At 44.7% G+C, this 18,142-nt stretch overlaps 1 pseudogene; it reads left to right on the forward strand.

Moving 5' to 3' along the window:
- Window positions 1–1,423: 1,423 nt before the first annotated feature.
- On the forward strand, window positions 1,424–4,206 carry LOC123396312 (annotated as a pseudogene).
- The last annotated feature ends 13,936 nt before the right edge of the window (window positions 4,207–18,142 follow it).

The raw sequence follows: 18,142 nt of genomic DNA on the forward strand, positions 1-18,142 counted from the left end.
TCGTTCACCGACTCAGTTTCCTCCATCTGCAACTTGTGAAATTGGCGCTTCAGCACTTGTGCGCGAGCCTTGGTGACGCGATCTTCTCCGATCCTCATCTCCTTGAGTGTGTTCCATGCCTCTCTTGCCGTCTCGAACTCCGCCAATGTCATTAGCACGGAATCCGGCACGGACTGGGCTATGGCGGCCATGGCACCTTCGTCGGACTCGTCATCGACGTCGTCGTCCGTGATTGCCTGCCACACTCGAAGGGTTCGGAGAATAATCTTCATCTTCACCGCCCACACGCCATAGTTGGCGTCGGTGAGCATCGGGTACTGGATGGGGATGTTGCGATGCGCCTGGACGTTGGCGCCGCTCGTTCCTCCACCACTGGTTGCTGACTTGACGCCCTTGTTCACCTTGTCGCCGTTCTTGGTCGCCTTGGCACCGCCGCTGCCGGACTTGACCGACTCAGCGTCGCTATCCGTCATCGTAGATCGTCGAGGCTCTGATACCAATTGTTGGCTTTTGATCCGTACAATCAACCAGGAGCTACAATCGTGTGTACTTGCAAGCTAGCAAGCACACAAGCAGCTGGATGGATTGTGTGGCTAGCTTGCCGTACGTCCTTTGCTTAGGACTGGCTACGATCGTATCGATCTCTCTCGGCGGAACGGCTTCGTAAACGCGAAAGCAAACACTAAATCGATGGATTGCCGCAGGCACGTCTCGTGCCTGTTAAACTTTATTGCGTTTGTCTGATCTTCTTGATACAAAGACTACACAGGGGTATACGTATATATATTGCTAATCTAGGCCTACTGCAAACCGACTCGGTTTGCAATACTACTACTAATCCTACTCGGTTTGCAATACTAATCAAATTAGGACACACGTGTACGTTTAGACTACAACTAGGTTAATTACTACAGGATCTAAAGACGACGGCGGCGGCGGCTTATGGGAGTAGGCTGAACCGGTGTGTGCCCCAGACCAAACAGTGCGGCTTGATTGGGGGCTCCGGTTTTAGATGTTAGGCTTGATACGAGGTCAGTTTAGCATTCGGTTCGGACTATCTGAATCCTTCATCAAACGAATAGAAGTGGCGACAAAGGTTTTTAAGATGATATCCTCGGACGTACTATTACTTTATAAGATCTTTACAAATAATTAATAAAATGATTACATCCATCATAGAAATATAAAGGCCGGTGGTCTTCCTTCTTGTTTAAGAAAGGTTATGGCAAGTGGGATGTGACTACCAACCACTGCACACGCCGTCGAGGCACTATATATACCGGCCACAAAGCGGTTCTTAGCAGTACACAGCTCAGTTTGGAACTTGAAAGTCGAGACATGTACACACACGCGCGGAGAGACATATCCATACTTATGTTGCTCATTGCACATCTCCTAGTTCGGCAAATTGTCAAACTGAGACATGGGAATTGATCATGTCAACCCGGCAAACTGTGTCGCCACTAGCGGCGGACGCACCGTGTGTGTGACGGACGCCGGCGGTTTCATCGCGTCCTGGCTTGTGAAGCTCCTCCTGGAGAAGGGCTACGCGGTCCACGGCACCGTCCGCAACCCTGATAAGTGCAGGGCACCGTTCTAACATTTGCTAATCTCCATTGGATCGGGTGAGAGTGGTACATCATTGATACTCCCTCGGATCCATATTAACCGACGTTGTTGAAGAGTATATAAATTTGTGATGTATATTTAACTTTCATGTAATTTCAGATGATATGGCAAGGAATGTGCATCTGAATGGGCGGCCGAGCGGTTAACATCCTGTTTGTTTAAAAAGTTTTAAGATTTTTTTTAATCACAACTAAAAAGTCCTTAGTCTTTATCTGTTTGGTTCCACGAACTAAACATAGATTAGAGGTTATTAAATGACATGCTAAAAGACAATGTTACCCTATTAATAGATTAAAGGTTATTAATGACATGCTAAAAGATCATGTTATTCTACTAATGGACTAGAGATTATTAAATGACATGCTAAAAGCATTAAAAAAAGTCTCAAACAGACTCTTCCTTAAGAACTTCTTTCTTTAGTCTCAAATGCCCACTTTTAATCCTTAAAAAATCCTTATTTTTTATTTAAATAGTACTAAGAGGAACATTTTTTAATCCCTACGTCAAAAAAATTCTGGCCCTCTTTCGAGTGGACGTGCTTGACAAGGAGAGCCTCGTCGCTGCATTCCAATGATGTGGAGGCGTATTCCACACAGCATGCCCCGTCACTGATGATCTGGTACTTTGCTTGCTTCTCCATCCTTACCCACACCTTACCCATATAGGACTACTAGCTAGGGGCATCTAATGTCGATAAAGCATAGCAGCTTCCGTGCTCCAGTAAAGCCTTTATTTATTTTTTACCAAAATACTATTTTGACACATTGAAAAATCTGAAAAAAAGTATATACACAGATATGTATTTGTAATACACATGTATAAATTTTCACTAGCATTTATGCTCTTACGTAGCATATACAAAAAAGACAAATACACAAATTAAAATGGGCATTAACTTTGTTGTGTTTGGGTCAGATATTTATCTTTTTTGTGTAGCACGCAAACAGCCGAATTATCATATGAAACTTTTTACACACTTGACTATCAGGTATATGTATTTGTAAAAATATATATTATTTTCTAAAGCTTTTAAGTATATATACCTTTATTTTTGTATACCGGGCTCACTGGAGCCCGGTCTCTGCAACGCCGCTCTCAATCTAATATACGGTGGCTTACGCCTCTCAAAAAACATGTACAGTGAGTGACAAAGGTCAGTGTATTTATGCATGAAAAAATGATCAAGCCGGCGGTGAATAGGACAATAAATGTGATAAACGCTACGGTGAAGGTGGGCGGCATCCGGCGTGTGGTAATTACATCGTCCATCGATGTTGTGTACATGGATGATGGATCCTCGCCGCGGCCACGACGAGGAGGATGACGAGACATGTTGGAGCGACCTTGAGTTCTGCAAGAACACAATGGTCAGACTTATTTATATTAAGGACATGTTCGGATCCTCTTCGTTCCACGACAGCGGCTTTTGGAGCAGAGAGAGCGCCAACGTAATTTTGGGGTGTGGCTAAAATAAATGGGAGAGATTCGGAACAACCTCTAACTCTCGCTCGTGTTAGAAGCACTATATGTAAACGATGATGTGCATCTGACAAGTGGACGTACGAAGCCGATGGCCGAACAGGCGGCATGGAAACTCGCCAACCAGAGAAAGCTCGACCTCGTGGTGATCAACCCATCTCTAGCACTAGCCCCCCTGCTGCAGACGGCTGTGTACGCCAGCATATGGCACATTGCCAAGTACCTGGACGGTTCGGTGCATACGTACGCCAACGCAAAACATAGACGTACGTGCACCTCCACAAGGAAAAATTCATTGTTTTGATCATTTTTGCTATGTTCTAATCCTAACATGAAAACTTTTTCGAATCTGATTATTTTTCTACCGTTATTGCCTCTCAAGGTAGGGAGACGACCAACGCAAACATCATCGTCTGCCCCGATGATGTGGACAAGCGTCTTACTACCGCAGGCAGTGACGGTAAGGTGTGCTATCCTATGGTCACTAGATTGGCGTTAGGGTACCCAGATAAGATCTCAACAGTGGCCTTTTAGGCGGGCCCCATCCATCCATTTCTGTAACCTCTCTCGCACGAACAGAGGCCGGTGGCGCCTCTCTTCTCCTCCCAATCCCCCTCTTCGATCTCCTTCATCCCTCCACCATTTTAGGAGATTTTTGGGGCAAAACGAAGAGAAGGTATGCTCATTCAATCACTCCAACTATTTTTTGTAGTACCGTTTTATTTTTGACGTATTATTTGGCACTAGGTGCGACCTAGGTCTTCCTTTTGTTTCTAATTTTCTCAAGTTTGAAGATGTTTAGTCTGATATGATGGAGTATTATCGTTTTCTTGATGAATATGTGAGAAGATTGTATGGATATGATGTGAGTATTAATAATCTTTGTGAATGAATAAGTTCTATGGCCTATGTTTTATTATTGTTCTATGTGTACTCAAATAATATGTGTATGAAAAGTGGATGTTGAATGCATATGGATGTAGAGTGCAAAATCTTTGTTATTGGGATGTATGTAAATCCATTGTTTTTTATTCCGATACCATATGTATTGATGCAGTTTTTATTAATACATTTGCAATTTATATTATGTTAGGATGACCGAGCATGAGCATAATGGACGTGTGTATACGAGACTTGACATGGCTTTCGACAATTACCATCGTGCTCGTGCTCTCGAGCGTGGAGGGGTAACAAGTGAAGTCATAATAATTTTCATGTAACTGTTTCTTATATAAAGTAAGGTTCTAACATATTTGTTCAGTTTTGACACACACTTATGATCGTGCGAATGAGAAGTTACACGAAGGGTACCCAGATGGCATATGACGTGTGCTATGAGCCCTTCTTCGAGCGTGCCGGCTTCCTTCCGTTTGTCCTTCAGTTCAAACGCGTGCCGCTGGTGATGAACCATGTAGCTCTCACAACATTGCTTGATCGTTGGCGGCCGGAGACAGACAACTTTCATCTCCCATGTGGCGATATGACTCTCATGCTTGAGGACTTCGCCATGATCACAGGGTTTCCCATCGAGGGCAAGGCACTCACCGGATGTGTGGACAACAAGAACTGGCATGAGAGGGTTACTGCTCTCATCAATGGCTGCTCTACCTCTCGTTCTCTCCAGGGAAGGACTGACAACAGGATAAAGGGCGTCCCATTCCCCTGGCTCGAGACCCATAGGTCGGGATGCCCGGTAGATGCCAACACGGAGATAGTGTAGCAGTATGCGCGAGCGTACGTGTGGCATCTCCTAACAATGGTTGTTTTTCGATATTTCTCGTGAGACGTTGCTCCTTGGATGTATCTTGACTTCTTGGCCGACTCGGACTACAGCTGGGGTCTGTTGGGCTCACCTACTTGTACCGTCATGTAAGTGCAATCTCATCAACCATGGTAGTTGTCACGTCCAAGATGCAAGCCTATCCTTAATTTGGCACGGGGGCCTTGTCAGGGATAGAAGCGCATCTGTCGTGCCGCGAGAATGGATATCGTTACAAGTACATGTACTGAAAAGAAGAGATATATAATAGAATTGGCTTACACTCGGCAAAAGCTACATCAGAGTCATATCAGTACAATACATAATCATCAAGAATAAGAGCAGGGTCCGACTACGGACGAAAACAAACGAGAAAAGAAGAACGACGTCCATCCTTGCTATCCCAGGCTGCCGGCCTGGAACCCATCCTAGATCGATGACGAAGAAGAAGAAGAAGCAACTCCAAATGAACAATCAACGCACTCGCGTCAAGTAATCTTTACCTGTACCTGCAACTAGTGTTGTAGTAATCTGTGAGCCACAGGGGACTCAGCAATCTCATTTCCAGAGGTATCAAGACTAGCAAAGTTTAATGGGTGAGGCAAGGTTAAGTGGTGAGGTTGCAGCAGCGGCTAAGCATATATGAGGTGGCTAACTTACGAGTACAAGAATAAAGAGGGGGAAGATCTACTCATAGCGGACATTAACTACTGATGATGAAATGAATGATCCTGAACACCTACCTATGTCAGACATAACCCCACCGTGTCCTCGATCGGAGAAGGAACTCACGAAAGAGACAGTCACGGTTAAGCACACAGTTGGCATATTTTAATTAAGTTAACTTAAAGTTGTCTAGAACCAGTGTTAAACAAAGTTTCCACGTTGCCACCTAACCGCGGGCACGGCTTTTCGAAAAGATTTAACCCTGCAGGGGTGCTCCAACTAGTCCATCACAAATTACCACAAGCCGCATAGAAATCCTCAATCACGAAGCTCGCGATCTCGTCGGATTCCCTAGTGGAAAACCTCAACTCTGAGATTACCCAAAGCATCACCGGAATCTCGATGCACAAGATATTCCGTCAAAGGTAAAACTAATCCAGCAAGACCGCCCGATGTGTCGACGATCCTGATAGGAGCCGCGTATCTCGTTCTCAGGACACGACGGATGAGCTAGACGTCGGGATCGCTAAACCTCTGGGTGACCAGAGGGGCGCCGGACATCGCTCAGGTGGGACCAACACTCATGAGGAGCACTAGCCCGGGGGTTGATTAAATTATCCTCGGGTTAATTACTCCCTATGCAGTTCATTAGTTGTTAGGCAAATGTAGTACCAAAGTTGGGCCTTGCCAGACCAGCTTTAATCTAAAACGAATTATCAAGGGGGTCCCCATAACAACCCCGATCGTGTTAGGAGCGCTCAATTATGGAACATAAGATCGGTAGACCAAACTAAGGGGGGGCAAAGGTGGAACAAAACACCAGGCTAGAAAGGCCGGGCCTTCCACCTTTTACCAAGTATATAGGTTCATTAAATTAAATAGCATTTAATATGGTGATATAACAAGGAACCCATGTTAACACATGGAAGCAACTACACCTGCAACTAGCAACGCTATCAACATGGTTAAGCAAGCGGTAACATAGCCAATCAGTGGTTTGCTAGGTTGAACACGTGAAGGTTTCATGGCATTGTTGAGAGGCTGATATTTAACATGTGATAGGCAACGAGACATAATCGATAGCATTGAAATAACTAGCATGGCAATGATAGTAATGGTATATGGGGAAATGGTCATCTTGCCTGAGATCCCGCTTGGAAGAAGAACAACTCCGTGAAGTCGGCGAACCAACGTAGTCGAACGGGTCCTCACATTCCGACACGCTTGCGGAACTCTATCGAGACAGAGCAAACCGGAAACAAACATCAACACAAATATTCACCACACGATGCACAACATGATGCACAACCTACTATGATACATCATCAGTTCAATGATGCAAGGCATGGCATGGCAATTCACCTCACGCAAACTCTACATTTAAGTGAAGCTCGATATGCAACGAGTTGCATATCGACGAAACTCCACATTTTATTGTTTAGTTCACTCCTGTTAATTTACACGGCAAAATTAAATTGTTGTTAACATGGCAAGGGGTGAAGCGAGGATCCTACAAGTCATCCTAGTCGCTTAACACACGGGACTTAGGACGGAGCTATGGCGCAAGAGACAAGCAACACAAGATAATTATGCCATAAATGCGTCATGCATGCAAGTTCAAACATCACGGGCAAGAAAAGAAAGAAACAGGTGTCGCCACGGCGAGCGAGAGGGAACCATGGCGGCAAAACGGAAACGATGCCACGGCAACGTTCCTATCCCGATAACTCAACGAGATATCGGTGCCAACGAATAGGGAGCGCGTGCGGGTCAAGCCAAATAAAGATGGGGTGATCCCGGTTACCGGGTTCCCTTGTGTCGAGGGCACGACGAAAAGGAAGACAACGTGCAACGGGCAAACATGCGGCGCAAACATCTCATACATCTCATGCATTCGGTACACGACACGTCCCATTGGTATACCTTCGAAGCGTGCGAATCGGAGTGGTTCGATTCAGTGAAGAAGAACAAAGATCATCGTGGTCGTCGTGGTACTCGGGTCTCGTCGACGGTAGACGGTCTTCACATCGGTAGTCGAACACGTTTCCGGGGGTCGTCGAGGACGTAGTGGTACACGGCGATCTTGTCGGCTCCACGAAGGAGGGGATGGTGCATGCGGCGACGGCAGGCGACACAACAGCAACAAACTACGACAACTATCAACGCTTGCTAGCAACCTACATCAACTAGCAAAGCAACCCGCAAACAGCAGCTAAGCAACCAACCAACGCATCGGCAACGACAGCAACAGCTAGCGGCAGGCACACAAGCAAGCAACTAGCCACAGCGGCAGCAGCAGGCAACAGCTAAGGCAAGCTAGCAGCAGCTACATCAACTAGCCTACCATGCATCTAACTACAGCGGCGGCAGCAGCTACTAGCAAGCAAGCAACCGGCTAACAACAAGAGCAACTCCAAGCATCAGCCAGCATCTATAGCTCGACAGCTACAACAACAGCGCGGGGTGACAGCATACACAACAACAACTGCTAGCAACCTGCATCAGGCGGCAACAACAGCAAAACGCACGCAGCAGCGGCGGCAAGCAAGTAGGCAGGCAGCAGCAGCACATCGGCTACAACAACAGGAGCAGTAAAACGGCGGCAAGCGGCGTCCAGCGGAGGCGAGCATGGCGGGGTCTGCAGGAAGCTCGGCTCCATGGGGAGGTCGGGCACGCGGCATGGAGGCGAGCACGGCTCCGGCGAGCCCACGACGGCGCGGCGAGGACTGGAGGTCGCTGCGGCGGCCGACATGACAGCGGTTGAGGCCGGCGAGCTCGCGAGGGCGAGGGGCGAGGCCATGGCGCGGGCGAGGCCATGGCGGGGCGCTTGGGATCGGCGAAGGTAGGCTAGCGGCGGCGCGCAGGGCACGCGGGGAGGCGGAGGCCCCGAGGAGAACGGCGGCAGGGGAGAGGGCACATGCAGCGAGGCGAGCTGGCAGCTTAGGGGGGTTGGCGGCACGGCTGACGCCGGCGGCGCAGCAAGGCGCCGCGAGTAGGGGGCTTGGGGTAGGAGAGGGCAGGGAGGCGAGGTCGGAGGGGAACAGTGGGAGAGGGAGCTGCGGGATCGAGAGGTGGAAGGAGAATGACGACGCACAGGGGAGAGGGCATCGGGCCGGGGGCGCTAGGGTTGGGGAGGGAAGTCTGGTGGGCCTTGGGCCGGCTGGGCAACTCCTCCTCAACCCCTCTCTCTTTATTTTCTTTTAAAACAGAAAACACCACACAGAACAATAAAAAGGATTTAAGAAAAATAAAAGAAATACCTTTGACTCCTTTAAAACAAACCCAACTATAAAATAGATTGGGCATTTTTTTAAAGAAATAAAATGAAACCTTTTTTTAAAGAATAAAATAAAACCCTTTCTTTATGAATAAAATGGGACTCTAATTTTTAATTCAAACCAAAAGGAAAAATAGAGTAGAAACCAGAGGGGTTGCCTCTACAAGATGAAAACGATTTTTTTAAAGAGAAAGATGAACATTTTTTAAAAACGGGAGAAACAAAGCCTTTTAAACCTACCACAAATAACATAGAGAGATAGAAGGGTTTTACGTCCTCGGTGCAACTGCAACAGGGTTTTGAGGTGGCTCTCACGCACCCACTCTCATCACTCCAACAAAACAACGCCACTCACAAAGCACTAACACCCAACAACATGGAGCAACAAGCAACACCGACAAAACACAGATGACATGATGCCATGCATGATGCCATGATGCAAACTAAATGATGATGCAACCAACAAAATATTCACGTGACGGAAACGGAAAATAAAGGGGAATCTTCTGGAACGTCGGCATCGGGCTGTCACAGTAGTACATCATAATCTTTGCAAAGGTAACCAGGAATGAAATGTTGTTTTGCAACTGGATGATGCTTGTAGGAAAACCAGCTAGCTAGAAACCATGCATGGGCAGATGTATTTGGGGTTTATCTATTTGGATGTGGGAGCGTTTACCGGTTGGACGTGCTGAAATGGACCCCAAAAACCCGGTACCGTGGGTAGGCCCTGTTGATGAAGACCCGATACCGTGGGAAGACCAGGATGCTTTTTAACTCTCCGTCGTGGCATTCTCCTAGGACAAAGTTAATATGTTTGAGAGCAAGAAAAAGTTCTTGTATAACAGTTTCATCGACGAGATGGACAATTTCACATATCGTTAGGTATATACCCATAATTTTCTATGAGATATTCATGGAATACATTGGATCGACTAACTAGCTCTTTTACAAGTTAACTCGAGGAATTACGAAGGACAAAAGGGTTTTCCGTTGAACTAGATGTGTACGAGGGACATCCATCTATGGCGGATCAGGTGTACCCTGATGTACAATTTTGCTGTCAAGTGGCATCTACCACATTGAATGGAGTTGAAATTTGGTAGGCAGCAACTCACCCCGCCGGGGAACACAAGCACGGGTATAATCAAGCTCTATGAGTGAGTTACATAATCGAAGCTCTTTTAACCGACGCTACACGGACTTCATATGTTTTTATGCTTTGTTGTTTTTTGTTCTACGCAATTTTAGCCAACAGAATAATGAGAGTGCGACTGAGTGTGGACAACACCATGCTACTTATGTCCAAATGTCATCATTTTTACTGTTGCTAATCCTCACTTGAATTCAAACCCAATTCAAATTCAAATCTAAGTTAAAGTCCAAAATTCAAATTACTCAAACATGAAAACAAAAATGTCTAAAGTATTCTGAATAATCTGTGTATATCTTTCATGGTAATAACTACATTTTATAAAGTATTCAAATGCCCTAAAATAAATAAAACAAGGGGTAAAACAATTAAATAAATGGTTTTTATATAATCAAAATAGCAACCTATTTTATTTAAATGCTAAATAAATGTGATATTGGCATAATTAGTAATACTAATTTAGGTGCTAGAATTATATTTTACAAAACAATACAAGAAAAACAGAAAAAACAAATAAAAATAAGCTAAAAAGAGAAAGGGCCCCTACACTCCCCTCGGCCGTGGCCCACTAGGCCACCATGCCAGCCCACACCTCCGCTCGCCCCAAATCGTACATATCCTCCCGCTACAAGGGAGGTGGATGCCCCGATGGCCGCCACGACAGCCCCCGGCCACACGTCGCGCTACCCCCGTCGTTGCACTGCTGCTGGTGCCCTCAAATCGTACATATCCTCGCGCTCGCAACACCGCTCCCCGTGCCATGCAGCTTCTACCCCCGTCATTGCACTCCTGCTACCCCCACCACAACCACTGCTTTTGTCGCCGCTGCTGTCACGGTCACTTGCCACCACCGCCCGCTTGCCTTTGCCTCCTCCTGGCCTAGGGTACACCGTTCCTTCCCGCCAGCGCACTGCGAGCTTACCGTCGGTGCTCCTCAGTGAGTGGCCACGCACGCGAGCCCAGCCACGACCGTCCTCGATCACTTCCCAATGGGGCCGTCCCAATGGCTAAACCCCTATTAGAGTAACCCCATCCTAATTAGTGAAGGACGGTGACCCCACTCTGTTAAATAACTTTTCCTAAAAAATGTATCAACGACAAGTGGGCCACACCCCTTAATTAACATGTTTTAATTTAATCTGATTAGCCTATAACAATGACATGTATCCCACATGTGAGGTTCACAAGTCGGCACTCATCTGTTGACTAATGATTGGGTTGTTGACTTTGACCCTAGCCCCACATGTCATTCATTGTGGTTGGCTCTGCCCTATGTAAGAAAAGTATTTCACTGATTTTTCTTTTCAATTAATTAATTGAAACAATTTCAGAAATATTATTAAAGCTTTGAAAAAACATATAAAATAAATCGTAGCTCGGATAAAATAATTTGTACATGAAAATTGTTTAGAAAAAAACAACGAATCAGAATACGATGTTCGTTCATGTGTTAGTTGCCCCGAGCATGATGAACTTGGAGCTTTCCTCCCCGATTCATCTGCCGGGTAATAGCCAAAGACTCGGGAAATATCATGAGATGTTTTCCCGCCCGCGTTAGATTATCCCTCGCGCTGCACATTTCCATACCATGCATCGTGTTGCATCTGCCTGCTTGTATTTATTGTTTCTTCCCCCCTCTTCTCTCTCGTTGACACCGAGACTGACGCTACTGCCGGGTACGACTATGCCACTGATGATCAACCTTTTGCAGTAGGGCAACAAGGCAAGAAACCCCCTTGATCATTTCGATATCAACCATTCTTTCTCCCTCGTGCTTTCATTAGATTTTGCTATTGTTGTAAATAGCTCCTATTCTGATGCATAGCCTGTTTTCGTTGAACTGGAGTTGTACCCATTAAATGCTTAGTATATGTTTATTAGTGATCCCAGTGACCCCACTTAGTCCCAGTTACCCCTGCTTCATCGTCAAAGACTGGACAACTTGAAGACTCGGAGACTAAAAGACTCGATCAACTGATCGACAAGCCATGACACATCACATCACCTCACACCCCCTCATTTGTACGACCCTGTAGAGCTACTATTGAGTATCGAGGGTGATACCTCATAATGTACTCCTGATGTTAATTTTGTAGTGTAGTTACCCGGAGGTGGTTTACAGAGGGTGATTCCTCCTTCACCACTTTTGATCATGATTCTGTCGTGCAACCCCTTAAGAATGATCAGTCGAGGGTGATTCCTCCCTGGTCACCTCGACGGTTACATCGATTAGAATCCATCGAGGGTGATACCTTGGACTCCTTCGATGTTATATACACATGGTTACTTTAACATTACTACTTGAACATGATAAGATGTGTGGAGCGGGCAGATACTCGCGTGATTGTGACATTGCATGGCCAGTCATTCTTTGCCCTTGCCACACATCCTTGAGACGGGACGACAGGACCACATATCATGGGTTATTGAGTGTCACCACAGTTAACAAAACATTAATGGGTTCAAATATTTGATCTGAGTTGGTCGATTGACCTATACGCACTAACCTTCACGCGGGAACAGTTTTGGGTACTCGACGTCATTGTATCAGTCGAAGCTCTTCGGATGTCAACATTTGAGCCGCGCGCTCCTGAGTGGTCCGCGTAAGCATTTATCTTGTATAAGAGGTGCCAAGACTGATCTCGGCTGCCCAAGCAACGTGTAGGAGTGCAAAGGGCGATGGGCCCAAGATCCCTGCAGGCATAGGATTTAGTCCGGCGAGCTGGCCTCTCAATTGAGCCTAGGTAGGGCTATGATGTGTTGATGTCCCTAGGTCGGTCATGACCGAGGAAAGTGTGTCCGGCCAAAGGTTATCAAGCGTGTTGGGAAATGTGGAGCACCCCTGTAGGGATGATTCCACTATTCGAATAGTCGTGTCCAAGGTAACATGATGACTTGGAGTTGTATCCTGATCTAATACAACCAGAAGTGTGACTTAAATTGAAACGTCGGCTCCGAGATTGCTTTCTCGAAGGGAGTCGAGGTAGGATCTCTGGTAGTACTTAATAAATTTGTTGCAACATAATTATTACGTATGTGTTACTCATCTACACTCTTCTAATGCCGAAAGACACTGAACATGCTAGTCTTCCATAGGACTAGACCTTCTCTCTATTCTCGCATTTCTGAAGTCGGTCCAAAGATATAGTCCCATTCCTTTGATACTGATGCATACTTATCATACTTCTGATGTTAGTCTTGTTAGTACTTTGGATGAGTACTCACCGTTGCTTTTCTCCCCTTTTTCCTCTTGATACGATTGTCGTGACCAGATGATGGTGCCGAGGAGCTAGATGATCCTGTTGATGACTACTACTACCCCGGGGAGCGTACCACTGAGTAGTTTGGAGGCTCCCGGGAGGAGGCCTTGCCTTTCTAATCGATGTATCTTTTGTGCTATCCTTCTTAAGGCAAAAGTTGTTTAGTTTTGTATGTACTCAGATATTGTTTGCTTCCGCTAACTCGTTTGTATTCGAACTTGTGTATTCGAGCCCTCGAGGCCCCTATCTTGTAATATGAAGCTTGGATGACTTTAATTTGTGTCTAGAGTTGTGTTTTGATATTGATTAGTGAGTCTTGAGCTTGATCGTACACGTTTGCGTGTATGATTAGTGTACGATCAAATCGAGGGTGTCTCAAGTTGATATCAGAGCCAATTACCTGTAGGTAGCCACCCTTATAGCTCCTTGGCCGAAGTTCAGTCCAGTACTTGAAAAACTTTTACTAACATTGTTGTGTGGCTTACGGGACCACATCCCAATCGGGTGGTATTCGGATCTTTTATTCCTCTCCTATACTGTGTGTTCTGATCTCTCTTCTATTTCGGGTTAAAGATTTTTCTAACTCTAACTCTAGTTCTCTTAACTACTTCCTCCTGGATAGCCGCTCGTCCTAGACCATGGCTTGATTCATCAAAAGGCCCTAAAATTTTTCCATGAAGTCCTCCCGAGAACTTGTGCTCATCGCTTTTGCGATATCCTTCCTATGTCAACCCCTATGGATGCTTACATACAATTTTCACCCATACTGTCCTTTCCAGGTTCTCTTGTCATTACAGGGTACATCAAATTATTTTGCTGGGGATTCGCTCGTCCTCAGTTGTGATGGTGATACATCCCAAATGTATCTATAATTCCTGCTTGTTCCATGATCTTTTGGGTGACATTCGACACTTTTCTATATATCTATATACATCCCAAATGTATCTATATATTTTGCTACACTTTTCTATCATTTTACACATATTTGGACTAACCTACTAACTCAGTGCACCTAGTGCCAGTTTTTGCGTGCTGATGTCTATTTTGCAAGAGCTTTTACCCAATTTTCCAAAGCCCGAAAAATTCCAGGAAAAATATATAAAAAATCAACGTAACGGAAGCTTCCAGATCACCAAAGATGGGCCACATGGGGGGCCAGGGGCAGTCCAGGCGACTTCCTGGCGCGGCCTACCCCCTGGCCGCGCCAGCAAGCCTCCTGGGTCGGTCCCACCTCCTCCGGTGCCCTACTTTGGCTCCTATTTTTACCCCCGTGAAGAAAACGCTAATTCCCGAACCCTTTTTCCAGAGGCAATTCCAATCTCCGCCGCCATCTCCGAGAAGTTTCGGGGGACCAGAATTCTTGTGCCGGCACCGTGCCAGGACGGGGAAGTACCCACGGATTCATCTCCATCGACGTTGCTTCTTCCCTCCATGAAATGGGAGTAGTTCCTCCTCAGGGCTGAAGTCTTCTACAATAGCTATGTGATTAATTCTTTCTCCCATGATGTGATTTTGATTGTGATCATAGGCTATGTTAATCTAGGGTGATCCCATGATGTTTCCCCTTCTTCTATGTATTGGATTGATGTACTTACTTGATCTTATCTAGTATAATCCTCGAGACCATGGTGATAGCGGTCTATTGGACATGGCTTAGAAGAATATTTTCATGAGTGATTTCCTCTTTTGTGAATTGATTGAAGATTGAGAGTCTCTTGGTGCTTGTCTTTGACTATCCTTGAGATATGTTGTGGTGATTGTGGTACTCTCTTTGGATGGCCGCGGTGACATTGGGAAATCCATAGATGAGAAATACGAACTCTGGGGTGTGCTTTTGTAGCCCTACATCATTCCCGTCCTCTCTTCATCACAAAGGAATGACCTCCAAGTACGTATCCATTTCATGTTTTAGTGGAAATATCATATGATTATATTATGTTAATGTTGTTGGGAGTTGCCACTAGTGAAAGCATGAAGCCTAGGCCTTGTTTCTCACCATTGTTACACCGTTTATGGTCACTTTTGTCACTTGCTACCTTGCTGCCATTTTCATTACAGATTTATATTACCTTGCTTTTCCACACCTATCACCCATATTTTACCATCTCTTCGCCGAACTAGTGCACCTATACAATTTACCATTGTATTAGGTGCGTTGGGGACACAAGAGACTTCTTGTTTCTTAATTGCAGGGTTGCTTGAGAGAGACCATCTTCAATCTCTACTTCCTTGAGTTCGATAAACCTTAGGTCATCCACTTGAGGGAAATTGCTGCTGTCCTACAAACCTCTGCCCCTTGAAGGCCCAACATAGTCTACAAGAATAGAAGCGTGCGTAGACATCATATGGGTTTCACAAGTCCTTCAAATTGTTATTCGATCTTCCGAAATCCTCAGTAGCCTATTTCTCTTGATCTTTGTCACTTGCTTGCTTTATGGTTAATTCCATATGTCAAGCAACATTCATTAAAATACTTTGTGATTTTCCTTCCATATTATTGATTCAGCTTGTGTGTGAATGAACCCAATAATCAATTGATCCTCATAAATTATATGCCCGGCTGAGACGTCTTTCCAAATAGGAGTTTGTTCTGGGCAAATCAACCTTAATTGATTGTCCATCTAAGTCCATTCAACTGACTTGTATTTGATCGGAGCATCTTATTCTGATACACCAACCTGGAAATCATAATTCCTTTGGCATTTAAGTATCAATATTACTCAGATGATCTATAATTTGATGCCTTGCATTCCATCTTCCTCTGATGGGGTACAGATACTCACATCTGGTCCTTTGTGGACCCTAGACCCATTGTTGGGTTATTATCCGATGGCATCCTTCACATTTAGAATTCTTGTGATATTCTTCCCTCGAGACATGATTCCATTGCTAAATTTTCTCTTCTCCCTATGATAAGTTGTACCCTAGGCTTTTGCCAGCCATGCTCTTCAAGCACGTGTTAATTACTCTTGAAGTTTGTGGTATATGTTCCTAAGATGCCCGTTGGGTTGAACCTATGCCTTCCCTAATCTGTGTGAACCCGAGAGTTTTCATGAGTCTTACACTTCTCGTGTTTTGCCACATAATCTTTCAAAGCTACAACTTCATCAAAGGCGAGGAGTAAATGGGAGTCTACCTTGAACTTGTGTTCATGCCCATGGACCCGGTGTATGTCTTATCATGGAAGCTTCTCGTAACAATGAAATTCCCTTGGTATAATTTGATTTGGTGTTCGTGATATTGTCCTTTGCTGGTTCCGACCACGTTGTTCTGTTTTGATTTCATTCCCACACAAGTTAAAGTAGTAGTCTTCCACACATCAGTACACTAGTCTAACCTCTATTCTAATCTGCCTCCAAATATTATCCCTCGTATCTCGAGAATATCATGGAGCTATATAACTTCTTATGAGCTCCTCATCAACTATGATATTTCACCGGTTCCAGTTTCCTCGTGTTCTGAGTTTTTGGACACTGAAGGACATCGAAAACTGAATCGAGTATGCATTGCGATTCAACAACTCTTAGTAATCTTCTGTTCGTATGAGTTTGTACTTGATCATGTCATTCCAAGCTAGTAGGCTACATCATCATTGTTATTCCAGAGCTTGACTATGCCAGCTACGTCCTTCATTTCCAGAACACATTTCCAACTGTGCATTAAGCTTACATCAAGCTTTCAACATCATGTTGGTTGTCTTTAAAGGCAATTTTGATTCTGAGCTAGCAATCTTATATGTGGTTCAGACGGCCTTTCGCCTCAGCATTCTTGATTGATTTCGTCGCTGAACGATTACATCTTCAAGAAAATTCTCGAAAAATGTGTCATGATCATCATCAGCATTGTGAACTCCTTCAAGATATCAATCGAGTTCATGATTAGAAATACCATCCTTGCCCCTCGATGATTTGTGTTATCATCTACAACCATATTGCCTTAACTCCAACACAAACTTGTTCATGTTTTGTTTTGTCCCTTGAGTTCCTTGCTATCCGGCTTATGTTATGTTCTACCTTAGAGTATTACCACCTTTTATGTCAAGAATGTTGTGAGAATTGTTGCACCTCTTAAGATTTCTTGATATAGTAATACTTATCGCCATTACCATTCATTTATCGGTCCATGTGTTGTTTCTAGCCGGAATACCGACAAATGAACTCTGATGTGTGATTCCAAATACTTCTGGCAACCCTATTGCTTTGAAGTTAATGACTGATAGTTTCATTCTTAGTGTGTTGGATGTTGACTCACCATTTTAGCATTGGTCGTGCTACTCAGTCAGTATTTCCGAGTGCACCCTTCGATCAATGTTTAATTGTTGATGCTTCCTCGAGCATACGTCATTATATCATTTGATCTAAAAAATGCTATCTCCTTGTTCTTTAATTTCAGAAATTCATCTCTATCGAAATCTTGAGGTATTGTTGCTGAGCCCATCGGCCACAGCCTCAACTTCTCCATGGTTCATGATGAAGCTTTTGAAAACATTATCTTTGTGCCTAGCTCATGAAGAATATGTTTGATAGAAGAAGTGTTTTCCCAAAGTTCACATGCATTCTTGCCGCCGTGAATATGAGAAAGTTTTGTTTCGCTTCCTCTGGGATCATCCCAAATTATTCACGCATATGCGAAGTGTTATATGTTTTGAAGATTTCCTATCTTCACTTCATATAACTTTCTTCACACCCCAAGCCACTGGCTCATTTGAGCAAGGAAAAGAAGTTCTTTCATAAGAGATAATCCATACTTACACAAGGACCTTGATATCCTTGATGATGGTTCCCAAATCAGAACTCGATTGCATTTCATTGTAAGAATTCCATGTGGGCACGAACATCTTGACATTGTGTTCATGTGTCTTACAATACAACTCATGATTCAAGACTTGCTTCCATAGTTCATATCCCAAGAATCTTGCA

Source organism: Hordeum vulgare, chromosome 5H (assembly GCF_904849725.1).
Source record: "Hordeum vulgare subsp. vulgare chromosome 5H, MorexV3_pseudomolecules_assembly, whole genome shotgun sequence".
NCBI lineage: Eukaryota > Viridiplantae > Streptophyta > Magnoliopsida > Poales > Poaceae > Hordeum > Hordeum vulgare.